The sequence below is a fragment of the Terrapene carolina genome, unplaced genomic scaffold, assembly GCF_002925995.2.
Source record: "Terrapene carolina triunguis isolate 2854851 unplaced genomic scaffold, T_m_triunguis-2.0 Scaffold227, whole genome shotgun sequence".
Classification (NCBI taxonomy): domain Eukaryota; kingdom Metazoa; phylum Chordata; order Testudines; family Emydidae; genus Terrapene; species Terrapene triunguis.
In genome coordinates, this window is record NW_020664578.1 from 255,753 (window position 1) to 271,285 (window position 15,533).

The window sequence follows — 15,533 nt, forward strand, 5'->3', positions numbered from 1 at the left end:
TATCTATCTATCTATCTATCTATCTATCTATCTATCTATCTATCTATTTAATATCATAAGGGGCTGTACATCTATCTAATCTTTAAAATGGTTATCTAAGTATGTATCTATCTGACCTGTAAGGTTATTATCTATCTGTTATAACCTATCTGGTTTTTATCTCTGTGTCCATCCACTGGCTCTCTCCTTCCTCCCCTCTGTAGTATGTCAGTCTATCACAGGAGTAGTCAATGACTTTTTGTCAAGGTCCAAATTTCTTGGTCAAAGTATAGTCAAGGCCCAGACTCCAGAGATAATAATAATAATAATTAATAAGTAAATAAAAAGATTTTGGGATCCAGCCATTCAAAAGCACGGTCCACCTATTGACTACCTCTGGGTAGCATCTCTCCTCCCACCAACAGTCTTTCTGTGTGTGTAATCGTAGGTTGTCTCCAGCACCCATCACTGTGGTACCTAAGAATTGACTGATGCCAGCTCATTTCATAGCATATAAAGCACCCCGGACAAATTCAACTCCTTCCAAAAGTCATCTCCCCTCTTGGTTTTCCATCATCCAAAAGGCAGGTCAATTCTGGGTGCTCCACTATTCACTATTCTGGATGAAAAGCTGCTGGTAATTCTGTCCATAAACCAGGATTGCCCTGTGCTATTATTATCCAAATTACATTAGCACCCCAAGGCCTCCACTGAGCTCAGGTCCCCATCGTGCTAGGCGCTGTACATACACATAGTGAGAGACAGCCCCTGCCCCAAAGAGACAAGGCGGACCAGGGCTGGGAGGTGGGAATGACTTATGCAAAAATCATCCTGTAGGTCACTGGCAAAACCCAGGACTGACACCGACTCCCCCGCACTACCCATTAGCTCACACTGCTTGCACACTGCAGCGTGGATCCTTAGGGCAGAATAGTTAATGGGGGTCCCCCAGGCTGTATCCTACGATGCTAGAGAGAGGGGAAATGTTGTCGCCTTTTGAGATCACACAAGGATTTTCTCCGCAGTCCACACTCTCGTCCTATGGCCTGTGGGTCTAGGAGAGCATGGCTGGACTTGCCTATACGTGCTTCTGGGCGTGTGGACGTCTGGGGGTGGGTGTATACATACCCATATTTCGGTGTCTAGTTGAGGACTGGCTGGAAAACCAGAATTTCGCTTCATGCAAAAGGCTGCGGGTTCGATGGTTGTTTTCGTGTTGGTGCAGAACAGAGCGGAGAGCGGAGACCCTGTGGCATTTTCTAGGGGAAAGCATGACAACAAGAGCACCCCAGGGTAGCTGGCAGCGCTGTGGGTAGCAGAAACCCAGGCTCAAGTCTCTGCTCCGAGCCGGGACTCAAACCTGGGTCTCCCCCAGGCCTGCTTGAATCGCCAGGCTACGGAGTCTCTCATTCGTTCGCTGACCCACTGAACAGTTCATTATTGACACGAAGGGGAACAGCTCTGGCACAGGGGGACTAGCCTTTTAGGGAGCGATGGGCCCGTCCCCACCTGTGAGCCACTTAGCTCATCTCCCCAGGTGGAGACAATGAGCAGAGTCCCAGGGCAGGCCAGACACCCAGGCCTCTGGGGAGAAGATAAAGCAGGGGCCTGTGGAGAGCAGAGGAAGATGTGTTGAGAGTTGCTGCTGGATAGAGAGCAGGCAGAGGCTCAGTGGAGCTGGAAGGGTGCACGAGCTGCCCTATACAGAGAGACTCCCCCAGGCGCAGGGCTGGGGGTGCAGCTAGGAGGAAGTTCTGGTGTTTCCTTGTGAGCTTGGTTAATAAACCCAGAATCCAAGAAGGGCTGTAACAACCTGTGAAAGCCTTCGGCGAAGTTACTGGCAAGCCCAAGAAAGGGAAACCGAGGCAACAGCAGCTAGTTTGCAGCCAGACCAGGTGGGTGGCGAGTCCTAGTAGCCAGAACAGGGACTTGAACCTGCTGAGAGCCCAGGAGCGTGCCCTGACCACTAGACTCTTAACTAGTCTACACTGAGCAGCAGTGGGGGCGGGGGGAGCGCTCTTTCATTCTCATTTTGACCAGAAATTCCATCCTGGACCTAAGGAAACGAGAGACCAAACTGACCCTTCTCTGGGAACAGTCTCGGGTTTGACAAAGCGGCGTTCTTTGCTGGCAATTTGTGGGGGGAAATTCCTGCACAGCTCTTGTCCATATGCATTCTGAAGTGTGTGTGTGTGTGTGTGTGTGTGTGTGTGCGCGCACTTGCAGGTCTATCTTGCATCCGTGCACTTGTACACGCTTGCACGACGGTCTGCATATGCACCGCTGTGCATCCGTGTGTGTTTGCAACAGCGGGTGCATCTGATCTGCGTGCCGGCTTGCTGGTTGGCACGTCTCAGTCTGAGTCGAGGGGACGGCGTTGTGGTTTCTCCCCCTCCGTGTCCTTCCGCCGCATCTAGAAGAGGCCCTTGCCCCCTCTGCGGGGGCTCAGCACCCAGGTGTGTCAATGTGCAGCCTCCCCAGGAGAAGCCGGTGCAGTCACAGGATTGTTTGCACACTTCGTCCTCCCAGCCAGAGTCGCAGTGCCGTCGACATCTGGGGCCCCCACGACCCAGCCAAGAATGAAAGGTGTATGTCGACCAGGTTCCCACCCAGCACAGACAGGACTAGGGAGAGGGGATGGGAGCTCAGAGAGGAACCCCCGTGTGCTCCATCCTCCCGCACTGGGCTCTGGGTGCACTGGGCTGTGGCCTGAGGATGGAGGTTTGGCATTTTGTGTGCTGCTTCCAAGAACATCCGCTATATGATCTCCCCAGCGCTTATCGCCTGGCATGAGCCATGGGCTGCTGCCTGCCAACAGTGGGAGGGTGTCTTACTAACCATCCAGGACATGCTCTTCACCCTAAAGCTCTGCCTCAGTTTCCCTGCAACCAGGGACTCTGTCCAGGATCTGGGGCCAGCACGGAGCAGATTTGTCTTGGTGCTGAATCAGGAGAGCCAGGGTAGGCAGCAAAAGTGCCTCTTCCCATCTTGGTGGTGGCAGGGGAGCATGATCAGGGTCTTCCTTGGTATATTCCCCTCTCCTGCTGCCATGCCGCCCCCCAGGCCAGGAGGAGCTGGGCTGAGATCGGGCTCCCTTGTGACAAGGCTTGTGCATGTCGATTAACGCAGCTGGGTAACGAGGGAGGGCCGAGCCGGGCCCCTCCTGTCTAGAGCCAGCTGAGAGTTTTGTAGTGAAAAGTGAGTTTTATGCAAAATGACTTTTTCTCCCCAAAGAAGAGTTCGGCAGAAAAATGCAAATTTGCCCACCAAACTTGCAGAGGGGTTTGGGGGTGTATTTTTTATTTATTTATTTTTTTACTAAAAACGAGAACATTTCCGTACCTTATTTTTTTATTTTCGGAAACAGAACATTTTTGCCACAAGCCAATTTTTTTAAAACTAAAAACAGGCGGGGGGGCGGTTTATATTTAAAACAAAGACTTTTTTCAAGAAAAGATAGTTTCAGGGGAAATCCTGGTGAAAACCAAATGCCGTCATTATTTGTTGAATTCCCTGTGAAAAGCCAGCGGCATTGTCTGCACAGCTCCCTGCCTCCGTCACCACTGGGGGGGGGGGGGGGGGGTTTAGCGGGGGGGGGCAACTGACACACACACACACAGGTCTGATCTCCATGGAATTACACACACACACTGATCCTGTGCTGACACGCCCCTGCACACCCCATTGAGGCCAATGGGGTGTCAGTTTGGGCAGGATCTGACCTTCCCTCGTCTATTTGTTTTTTGGGGGAGGAAGGGGACCCCTCTTCCAGTCTAGCCCAGAGACATCTTCCCCGTCTCCCCTGTTTCTGACAGGTCCCTATGGACCTCAGCTATGACTCTCCAGTGTCCTTGGTTAGCAGGTGTGGCTAGTATTCCCTGGGGTGGCCGACTCTCTGCTCTGAGTCTGCAGTGCCCTCTGCTGGCCTCTCAGACGAGACACCTTCTCTCTAGGTCTCTGTTGAGTGCCAGGCCTTTTGGTGACTATAACAACACTGGTTTCAGAGCGGGAGCCGTGTTAGTCTGCAGCAGCCAAAACAACCGTAGAGACTAACCCATTATTTTGGGCATAAGGCAACTCCCATCTTTTCATGTGCTGTGTATTTATACCTCTCTACTGTATTTTTCCCTCCATGCATCTGATGCAGTGGGTTTTAGCCCATGAAAGCTTATGCCCAAATAAATGTGTTAGTCTCTAAGGTGCCACAAGGACGCCTCGTTGTTTTTATAATAACACTGTTCACCATCTCTCTCTCGTAGATCTCAAAGCATTTTCCGAGGGTCGGCCAGCCTACCGTCATTTTTACAGCTGCACAGAGACTTGCCCAGGGCGGCGGCAGAGCCGGGAAAAGAACCCAGGAGTCCTGAGCCCCCTGGCCTTGCCCCACTGATGACTTATATAGCACTGCGCCAGGTGCTGTACAAATATAGAGATGGGCTCTGCCTCAAGGAACTTACAAGAAGATTACAGCCAACAGGTGGTTACAGCCGACATGGGGAGCACAAGGAAAAAGGGACCCCGAGACGTACCGCTTCAGGGAGGGTAATTAACCATTGGATCAGCTCCCCAAGGGGCGTGATAGAGACTCTAAATTGAGCCGAAATGTCTTTCCAAAGGGTCAGGCGTTTGCTATCGTGACCCCATCCCATCTAAGCAAAGGAGCTTAGCCCCAACACGTCTTTTCATGGCACCTCTTCTGTTATGGCGTCCACCATGCGTGTGAGATCCTGAGGGCAGAGAGCACGGTCTGCAACATAAACCCCCAATCCCTCTTTCTTTACAAACTCAGCACTGCTAAGCGGGGTCATCAGGACCCCCGGAAACCTGCCCCCCGCCCCTAATGGAGACCCCTTGGTCTAAATAGTAATACATTAGTTCAGCCACTAGCTACTGGGCTCCATAGTGTCACGTACACAGTAGGGAAGAATTAATCCTCCATGGCGGGAATCATCGGGGTCAGACTAGATGGTCCATAGCTTGGAGATCGAAGCACATGGGACTTAGCTCATCTCTGCTAGAGGTGCCAGATTCCCTGGGCCTGGCAGGAAACAGTTTCCCAGCCCATGAAAAAGGTTTGAGATTTCAGAATTTTTCCTCATCCCAAACTGGGACCAAAAAAGTCAAAATCTCAGATTTCCGCAAACCGACAAACCAAAAATTGTTCCCGTCTGGACAATTGAAACGTCTCATTTGGATCATTTCAAAACATCTTGTTTCAGTGTTGACCTTTTTTTTTTAAGTCTAAATTTACTAAAATTTCAAAACAAAAAGTCAGTTTGGCTCGAAAAACCAAAACGACAAACCGGGACCTTTCAACACTTTCTAAACTTTCCCCCCCCAAAAAACTTCCAGGCAGGAGATTCATCAAAACAAACCCTGTTTTGCAAACAGTTTGGGGTGTTGCTGAATCGGCATTTTGGGGGGCCAAAAAACAGTTTGTCAAAAAATTCTATTCCCGATCCCGTTGAATTTCAGTGCTGTGTGTGTGTGTGGGGGGGGGGGGGGTGTTCATAGTTCAATTCCTGGCTCAGACCCTCTGTTTCCGATTCCAGCCGGAGCCCTGACTGTCCTTTGCCCACCGAAAGCTCCTTCAGTGACCCATCATTTTAAATTCTGATTATTTCTAGCATGGCAGTGCCCAGAGCCCTCAGTACCGATCAGGGCCCTGTTGTCCTGGGTGCTGCACAGACACATGAGAAGACACAGTCCCTGCCCCAGAGAGCTTACTCTACACATAGACAGGGGGTACCGTGATCCCATGACTGGGAAGAGAAGCAAAGGGACGTTAGATGATTCCCAGGGGGAGTCTGTCGCAGAGCTAGGAACTGAATCCATTTCTCCTGGGAAACCGGGCAGCAATGCTCATGGGCGGCTCCCACCGAGACAGGCTGAAGTGACGGATTCTGGCCAGCCTGGATAAACCTGTACCATGCTGCTCCTATACCTGCCCTAATAGCAATTCTCCTTCTCGGCCACAAGAGGGAACCGGTCACCAGCACTGTGGGTCCTCCACTGCCTGATCTGCAACCTGGGCAGGGCTCTGCCCTTGCTGCTGTGACCCTGGGCCTTAGCTCGCTCTGCCTAGTGGGATTCCCAGCACAGCCAGCCCGCCCCGCTGGACCCCACTGGTCTCTGCTGCCCTGGTGGGGCGCCGGCGGGATATTTCGATGGTGCCGGGGGAAGATGGGCCAGGCTGGAAGCTGGAATCCCGTCTCCATCCGCAAAACCAGGGCAGCACAGGCCTCTGACCGTGCTCCCGCCTTGCCCTGGAGAGACACCCCCCATTAGTAACTCAGACCCGCAAAGTTCTTTAGGCCCCTAATATCCATGGGCCTAAATACCTGTGAGGATCCGGGCCTCAGTCTCTGGGCCTCAGTCAAGACTTGCCCCTTCTCTGCTGAGACGCGGGAGCCGGGCTGGGAGCCACCAGCCGTTTCACGTGGTAAAGGCCACCACATCGTTTTTGGGAAGCCGTGTGGCCTAGTGGGTAGACCAAGGGCTCAGATTATCTAGGTTCTAGTCCCTGCCTGCTGAATCACCTGGGACAAGCCATGTCACTGCTTTGTGCCTCAGTTTCCCCATCTGTAAAAAGATCATTGTTTTTTTTAATGATTGATTGGAGAAGAGAGAGGAGCTGTGAACAGAAAAAAGATTTGCAGTTCTGCGAGGGGTGTGGGGCTGGAACAGGGAGTGGGGGGGATTCCTGAGTTCTGCTCCCAGCTCTGGGAAGTTGTGGGGTCTAGTGGTTTAGAGCAGGATTCAAGGGCTCCGACCTGGGGTGTGAGAGGGAAGGGTTCGGTCAGGGGACTGTGAGCAGGATCCTGGGTTCTCTCCCCTACTCTGCAGCAGGTTCCCTGTATGACCTCTCGTCCCTGCTCTGTGCCTCGGTTTCCCTGGATGTATGGAGGAGATGAAGCTGTAGGGGGAAGGGAAGGAGGAAAGCTGGAGATGTCAGGGTCAAAACACCAGTTTGAGGGGACACTAGCGCGGTGGCCCTGACAGCACCCAGGCCGAGGGGCCCATGAACAAGCGAAGGCAGGAGTTCGACCTTGGCGCTCTGTCCCTGGGGATGGGGTTGGGCCCAGCTGCCTGCTGGAGCACTCCCCGACCCTGAGGGGGCCGCGCCGCTGGGAGAGGTGGGGGATCCGTGTAAAATCACGGGGCGGAACAACGAGCCCCTCCCCAGAGGGCGGCGCCGCTGCTGAGGATCCCAGCTGGCTGGGAGTTCTCTTGACAGGCCCATTAATCACTTCCGCCTCCCGAGCGAGCGGCTGGGACGGGGCAGCTGGGTTGTGGGAAGCCACGTCCGGCTCCCCAGACAATCTCCAAGGGCTGTTGGGTAGCAAGGGCCCGATGCTCCAAGGCACTATGCCCACCCAGCGCACTGAGCTTTCTTGTGACTCTGCTCCCAGCTCGCTGTCGCTCTGTGCCTCAGTTTCCCCTTGGCTGGGGATAGTGATCCTGCCTCGTCTGTTACACTGTGCGCTCTTTGTATCAAGGACTGTCTGATACAAATGACGCAGAGCAATGGATATGGATGGGGTTGGACAGGAGGCAGCTGGGGCGGGGGGGAAGCCTGTGGCATCTCCTCATTTGCCCTGCCAGCCCAGCCCCATCGGCCCAGACTCTGTGCCCAGGCTGAGAAGCCCTCCCCCCCCCCGGCCCCGGTGCTCCGTTTATAAGGGGGGCTGGGCTGCTGACACAATCCGCCTCTTCCACCCACTCCCCATCTGTCTGCCCCTTCTGTCTGCCTCGCTCTCCCCTGCCCCCACCCTTCCTGAGCTCCCCCCATCTTTTCTCCCCCTCTCTCACGCCTTCCTCTTCCCCATCCCTCCCCTCCACATCTCCTCCTACTCCCCTTTAAGAGAAACCAATCCATTTAAATCCCACCAATGGCGTGGGGCCGAGCCAGGCTCGCTTGGGGATTGGTCGGTGGGGGTGGGGGAAGACGAGCTCCGCCCCCCCTCGGGCCTGTCCCATTGAATAAAAGTGGCCGGGAAGGCGGAGGTTGTAGCTTGTGATTGAGGCTGACGGATGGATGGGGTGAGGGGCTGGACAGGGGCTTTGTGCTGCCCGGTCTCCCCACTGATCCTCCAAGCAGGGCCAAGGGGTTCTTCTGGGCAGCCCCCTCCCCGGGCTCCAGTGCTGCTGGTCCCCTGCTCCGAACAGCCTGGCTGCTGGGAACAAAGCCAGCCATCTCCGGGCTCTGTGCGCAGGACTGAAAGGGGGGGACAATTGTACCCAGGCTCCGAGCTCAGGGCCCCCCCAAATGTCTGTAACATCTGTGTAACTAAAGTGAAATGTGAGGGGCTGGGGCCCCACGAACGCAATTTACCAGGGTCCCAAATGTCTCTTGACGGGCTGGCAAACGTGGCGTGGTGGGCAACTGGTATGCTGGGGACGGGGAAGCTGGCCCCACGACCTGGGCTGGAGCGGAGGGGTGACTGGTATGGGGCGGGCACACGTGGCCAGAGCAGGATGATTCAATGGGCTTTTCCCACGGCTGATTCCTGTCATCTCCCCCGCCCCCACCTCCTTTAATATCCAGCTGGGGAGAGAGAGATGGAAGGAGTAGGGGGACCTCTGTAGGGTACATGTGGGGACACCCAGGCACAGTGTGTATCCACCTATCCAGGGCCTAGCACGCCGCTGCGTCTGTCGGCCTATCAGTCACCTAAACACCCCTATCTACCCCTCTAACCCGTACCCCCACCTTCCCTATGACTCTCCGCTGCCTAGCTGGGGCCTGTAATTTTGCCAGCTTTCTCCCTATGCCTATAGACATATACACATGTATATCGTATATTACGTGTATCTTCTGTCCATCCAGGTGCTGGCATCTATCTAATCTATCTATCTATCTATCTATCCCCAGACACCCCTTCTATCTGTCTATCTATCCCCATACACCCCCTCTATCTATCTATCCCCACACACCCCCTCTATCTATCTATCTATCTATCTATCCCCAGACACCCCCTCTATCTATCTATCTATCCCCATCCACCCGCTGTATCTATCTATCTATCTATCTATCTTACACACCCCTCTGTTCATCTCTGTTACCTACACATCTATTTGTCTCAATCCTGCCATGCCGGCCTCCATCTATTACCTCCATGTCTAACGTGCATTAGCAGGGCCCGTAACGGCAGCAGGTGCCCTCAGCTTTTCCATCTTTGCTCAACACCCGGCCAGGAGAGGCTGGAACTGGAGTAACTGGGAGTTCCCCCCACAGCCCGCACTACTACCCTGCTTTCCACAGCACCCCCTGCTGGGAGAAGCAGGTAGCTGGGAACCCCCCAATCCAAAGTTCTTGTCCTGGTCTCTATAGCACCCCCTGCTGGGAGAGGCTGGAACTGGAGTATCTGGGAGCCCTCCCCACACACAGCTTGGGCTCCTGCCTCGCTCCCACAGCGCCCCCTGCTGGAAGTGACCAGAACTGGTGTTGCTCCCCACAGCCAATGCTCACATCCTGCACACTACAGCGCCCCCTGCAGGGAGAGGGTAGGTTCTGGGTCTGGCGTAATTATCAGCTCCCCTCAAGCAATGTACTGATGTCCTTCTGCGTCCCAGTGGGGGTAGGCTGGTGCCTAGGTTCAGCCCAGAGAATTTATTCCAAACTTCCCTTGCACTAGTGTCATGTTTTTTTTCTAAAATAAAGGTTTCCTTGAGATGCAACCTAATTCCCCCAGCTGTCCTCTCAAGCAAATAACTGTAAGGGACAGCCACTACCTAAGATCTGGTTATGAGTTTATAGACAGCGAACGTGTCTTCCCCCCCCGTTCTAGCTCTCCCGTGCCACCTCCTTGGAGCGCTCATTTCTCCAACCTTTCATCATTTCTGCTAATCTCCTTAGGACTCGCTGCAATTTGTCAGTTCAGGTGCCCGCGGGGAGGGAGGAGAGCGTATGCATGGTTCAGGGGATAAGTAACCGGGACTTGGAGCTTCTAACAACGGTTTTACATTCACTCTAGCACGGCTCACAATCGGTTGTCATCCGACGGCCCGTGTGGTATGAGTTAGTGTGGTCTCAGACCAAGCATAATTTTTGTCTCTATAAAAATAATGGAACATGTGTGAAGTGGGGAGAGGGGGAATTTTCCGAATGTAACAACCCCACACATCACCTTTTGGCTGGGCTTGAATACAGGACCCTCAGTAACAACAACAACAACAAAAGCATAAAGAGGTGATGGGGCCTAGTGGTTAGGGCGCAGCTCAGGAGAGCTGGGTTTTCCTCCCGGCACTGACATTGAGAACAAGTGTAATCCCTCCTGCTTTCCTGTGCGTTACCCAACGGAGGATGTCGGGAGGAATGATTGATTTATTATTGCGGTAAGTAGCACAGTGGCACCAAGAGACCCCACCGAGATCGGGGGGCCTGGCACACCAGACGCCATCGGTCAAAGATTCACGTTTTTGCTTAAAAAATTGGTTTGTTTTAGAGAACTGTAAAATGTTCAGGTTTACATTAACCCCCCCCCCACACACACCAAAAACCAACCAGCCACATCTTTCTGTGAGCAGTTCCAATGAAAATGGAAAAAAAACCCTAAAAATTCCCCACATTGAGAACAATGGAGAATCCTCATTGAGAACAATGGCCATTGCCCCCATTGAGAACAATGGAGAATCCCCCCCATTGAGAACAAGGGCCACTGCCCCCCATTGAGAATTATGGAGTATCCCTCCATTGATATCAATGGCCACTGCCCCCCATTGAGAATTATGGAGAATTCCCCCATTGATATCAATGGCCACTGCCCCCCATTGAGAATTATGGAGAATCCCCCCATTGAGAACAATGGCCATTGCCCCCCCATTGAGAACTATGGAGAATCCCCCCATTGATATCAATGGCCACTGCCCCCCATTGAGAACTATGGAGAATCCCCCCATTGAGAACAATGGCCATTGCCCCCCATTGAGAACTATGGAGAATCCCCCCATTGAGAACTAGGGGAGTTGCAAGCACCATGAGTAAATCTGGCCCTTCGGTCAGCATGGCACAGCTGCCCTGGTTTTTTGCCCAGTCATGTACACCAGCACACACTGGCTGTGGAATACAACCTCTCTGATCTGGGGGCGTCTACACCCACTTTGGCCCTCACTCCCTGCTGCAAAGGATGACCCAAAGTTCAGGGCAAGGGACGGGTGCATCAGAGCCCAGACTAATGGAACTAGGTGCTTGGGCCAAGGCTGCTCCCTGGGGGAAGGACTTGCAGGATTGGGCTTGACCCTGCAAAACAGAAATGAATGGAACAGCTGAAGCCCCTGATTGAATCCAGGGGCCCCCGAACCTGCAAACTAGCCCAGCACGCCATGGGGTCAGTCTCCATGGCTCCCTTTGCAGGACAGAAGCCATGTAGGGTGACCAGATGTCCTGATTTTATAGGGACAGTCCCAATATTTGGGGCTTTCTCTTATATAGGCTCCTATTCTCCCAACCCCACCCTGATTTTTCACATTTGCTGTCTGGTCACTCTAAAGCCCCGAGTGGTGCCATTGGAGTCACGCAGCCAGAGTCAATATTTGCAGGATCGGGGCCCTTATTTTCTGCCATCAGTCATTATTTTCAGCCTGTGGGGGGGTCTCTCTCTGTGGCTTTACCCCCATCGTCCCCCTTCGCCTCCAAGCCTCAAGGGACTTAACCAAGCAGCAGGCTGGACACACCGATGCCCAGGGACTGCGCCAGGTTAGGAATCCATCTCCTTCCCCCTCCCCTCTTGCTTGTGAGAAAATCACAGGAAAGTCGCGTGCAATAATTTCAGTCCCCCCCCCCCAGCTGAAATCTGGGAGGGCTGGATGGCCCCTTCCTCTGCCAGGGATCTTACAAAAACCGAAAGCTGCTAGACACTGCTCTTCCCTCCCCCCGTCGCCTGCTCTTTCCCTTTAACACCGACACACTACAACAAAATGCGGGGGGGCTCTGGGAACTTCATCTCGGAGACAATGGGAGCGCTGGAGGGAGAGGGAACCGGTTCCTAGAACAGCCTGGGGGGGCCGGGCTCCGGGACTGGAGTTCACACACACGCACACACACACACACACGCAGGCTGGCCGGGGGAATCTGCAATTTCCCAGCCGGAGTTTTTTATTTGTAACCTTTCGCAGGCGGCTCCAAGTGCGGGGAGCCGCAGCCTGGGACACGTCGGGCATTTCCCGTGGATTTGCGCCGGGGGGGTTTGGGAAGCGACGCTTTTTGCTTTCCCAGTTGCTGGTGTTGCGAGGAAGAAAGTGTGTGTGGGGAGGGAGACAAAGCCCACAATTCAGTTGTGTGTGTGTGTGGGGAGGGAGACAAAGCCCACAATTCAGTTGTGTGTGTGTGTGTGGGGAGGGCGGTGGGGAGCTAACAAAAGGCAAAGGAAGATACAAAAGAGAAACTGCGCCCTGCGTTGGAATCGAATTGGCCGCTGCCTGGGCTGGGCGCTGCAATGGTGAGTGAAAAACACGGTGTGAAGCCGGCTTGAGCGTCGGATCAAAGTTTGCATCCACCCCCCGAAAATGCAGAGCGGCTCCTGCTCTCCCATGGTCGGGGTGAGCCCCACGCAGGAGGGGGGGGGGCTGGGAATGGCGGGGAAGGTTTACAAGAGGAGCTTCGTCCTTAACACGGGGGGTGGGTTGTTTGTGGGCTTGTATCATGGGCATGATTTTAATTGTTGCTTCTCCCCCCCTCCCCCCCAACACAAAAAGGCCTTAGAAGCCAGGGACTTTCCTGGGGCTGTGGCCAGGTGGGGAATGCATGCGGTGGGGAAGAGCTGGGGGATGGAGAGGGAAAGATTTTTTTTTTTAAGGAGGGATCCTGATCAGATGAAAAGTGGGCTGCTATTTATTTCCCACCTCTTCTGTGTATGTGTGTGTGTGGTTTATTTTGTTTGTACGGGAGGGGGGACATGGTACATGGCTCATTTCCTCGCTCCCTGGCCTGTGCAGATGGAGCATTTTCAAGAGGGGGGTTATCTGCAGGCTGCATGGTCCCTTTTGAATGATCAAAACCACCCTTATATTGTGTGCCCCCCCCGCCCCCGGGTGGAATAGATACCACATGCATTGTAGGTGAGGCTGGAGGGATCAAAGTGGGGACACAGGGGATCAGGGGAGGAGGGGGGACGTGGTCTGAGTATATTCCTAGGTCATTTTTTGGGGGGGAGGCTTTGATTTAAAAATAATTTGCCCTGGAAAAATGAAATGTGAAATTCATGGTGTGAATTTAAGTGCCTGCCAGGTGGAAAAACGAGGAGGTGTTTGAGACCCTCCCCCCATACAGAAAAGCTGGGTGTGTTTTAATGTCTGGGTTAGCCATGCGGTGTAGGGCTGGTCTGTGCATGATTATAGCTGCACGAGTGCAAAAAGTGGCACGCGCTGGTGTAAACAGTGGTGTGCCCCCATCCAGGTGAAATCAGGGTAAGCCATCACTGGTGTAAATTGCCCTTTTTTTTTTTTTTTTTTACACTAGCGCTAGTGTGTCTACACTAGGGCTTTGCATTGGGGTAACTAAATCAGTGCAAGAACTCCCCAGTCTAGACAAGACTTGAATGCCCCTGTGGTGCAGAGGGGGAATTTCTCAGAGCTGGTGCAAATTCAGAAAACCCTAGTAGCCTCAGGTATCATTGCAGGATTTGTGCAAACGAAAGATGGTGACCTGACCTGGCCTGGCGATTGGGCTAATATCACCTTGATTTGGGGCAGGCTGGGGGACTTTGTAGCTTTTTCACCCGGGGTGATAGTCCCCTTTTTTGAGGCAGTAGCAAAATAAGTTTTGATTGGGGGTGGGGAGAGGTGTGAATGTTTGATGCTCCCAGTCACATTCACTGGGATCCGCCTGTCATGCTTCCCTCTGGCAGCTTCGCTCGCCCGGATCGGTGAGAGCGAGGGGCTGGATTCTCATCCTGCTTGCACCAGCCCTACTCCGGTGCACCAAAGTTAACTACTAAGGAGTTACTCCCGATTTACCCCAGGTGTGAGACCAGAATCCGGCCCCAGGTCTCTGTCTGGGTTGGGAAGCTTTTCTCATCCTGGAAGGGGGTGGGAGTTGATTTCCCCTTCAGGCCTTGAAGTAATAACTGAAGAGGAGGTTTAAAAAAAAATTAGCTTCACCGGGCCGCTGGGGTTGGCTATTGCTTAATCACAGCAGTTCTGGATTGTGTTGGGACTGATCTGGGCTCGGAGGCAGCCGGAGCTGATCCTGATCTCCCTTAACACCAGCGCGACTCCCCTGGAGTTACTGCTGCTCTGGGCTCCGAATCCCTCTGACTTAATGAACAGATGACTTCATTTCGATGAGGAGATGGCTCCTTTCCTGGCTGGGAGGCTCAGGGGAGCCTGGTTGCCTGGGGTGTTTCGTTTGTGGTGCTGCTGACGGGAAGAATAGTAATCCAGGGTTCAAGTGATGTCAGAGGCCTTCAAGCAAAACTCTACTGAACTTTACTTCATGGATTTCAAGGCTGGAAGGGATGCGTCGGATCATCTGGCCTGACCTCACGCATTATACAGGCCAGAGAACGTCACTCAGTGATTCTTCTATTAAACCTACGAGCATGGGGTGGAATTTGCTTTCCGGGGGAGAACTAGTGACCCTGGCCTGGCCTGGAAGAGCTCCGTGCTTGTGGCATTGCTAGTGAGCTGTAGGTGAAGCTGAATTGCACATGGATCCGTGTGGGGTGAAGCCCTGGCTTTGGTGCGCGTTCATGCAGAGGAGAGATGACCAAGGCTTGCAGGGGGGCTGGAACTAGGGGGGCAGCCTGGCTGGAAGTGGTTTCCATCCTGTTCCGGGTTTACAGTTTGGTTCAGTGGTTCTCAGCACCCCAGCAAGACCCAGTGTCCCAGTGCCCCTGAACGCTTGTTAAATCAAACGCAGAGCTCCGGTTACCTGCCTTGGGGAGGCGAAGAACCTGCAAAGGCAGGGAGCCGTGGAGTCTCATGGCTCAGCGAGGGTCCCACCAAGTGCGCTGCGGAGAGGAGATGTGTGGCGTATTAGAGGGGAGAAATGGTGAGCCTTCTATGAGTGGCTGCATGGTCTAGAGGGTAGGGCACTGGCCTGGGAGTCAGGAGACCTGGGTTCAGTTCCTAACTCTGCCGCTGCCCTGCTGTGCCCTCTGTGCCTCAGTTTCCCTTCCTGCCCTTTGCTGGGCTTGTCTCTTTCAAATGGAAGCTCCTTGGGGCTCTTAGTGTCTCACTGTGCGTGCAGCGCCATGGGTCTCTGATCTTCTGGGGGGGGGGGGTCTTGGAGCTCGACTGTAAGGTTCATCCTGTGGAGATGCAAAGCAGGGAGTTATGAAGGTGAATCCATTGCCAAAGGCACATGGGCTGCGTGAATCGTGGGAGCGGGAGGAGAGCAAATAGGCTGCTTGTGTGCCTAGACCTGGGGATCCTGCAGGCTGCTGTGCTGCTTATTTAGGGCCTGCCCCTGCAAAGGGCTCCATGTGAGGTGGACCCCTGTCCTATATGGCACCCCACTGACAGGGTCCAATAGGGGCCTGACTCGTCATTGTCCTGCCCTTTGTGTGGTTGTCTGCAGCCGTGCGAAGGGAGCGTATCGCTCTTGTGATCTG

General features: G+C 53.7%; 1 protein-coding gene across 3 annotated transcripts in view; it reads left to right on the forward strand.

The window, feature by feature from the left end:
• Window positions 1-12,118: 12,118 nt before the first annotated feature.
• VANGL2 (VANGL planar cell polarity protein 2) overlaps window positions 12,119-15,533 on the forward strand; it is a 38,520-nt gene continuing 35,105 nt past the window's right edge. For all 3 annotated transcript variants that reach the window (XM_024205577.3, XM_024205578.3, XM_024205579.3), the window contains exon 1: window positions 12,119-12,419. The gene's annotated coding sequence lies outside the window, so the exon portion shown is untranslated. The remainder of the gene's footprint in view (window positions 12,420-15,533) is intronic.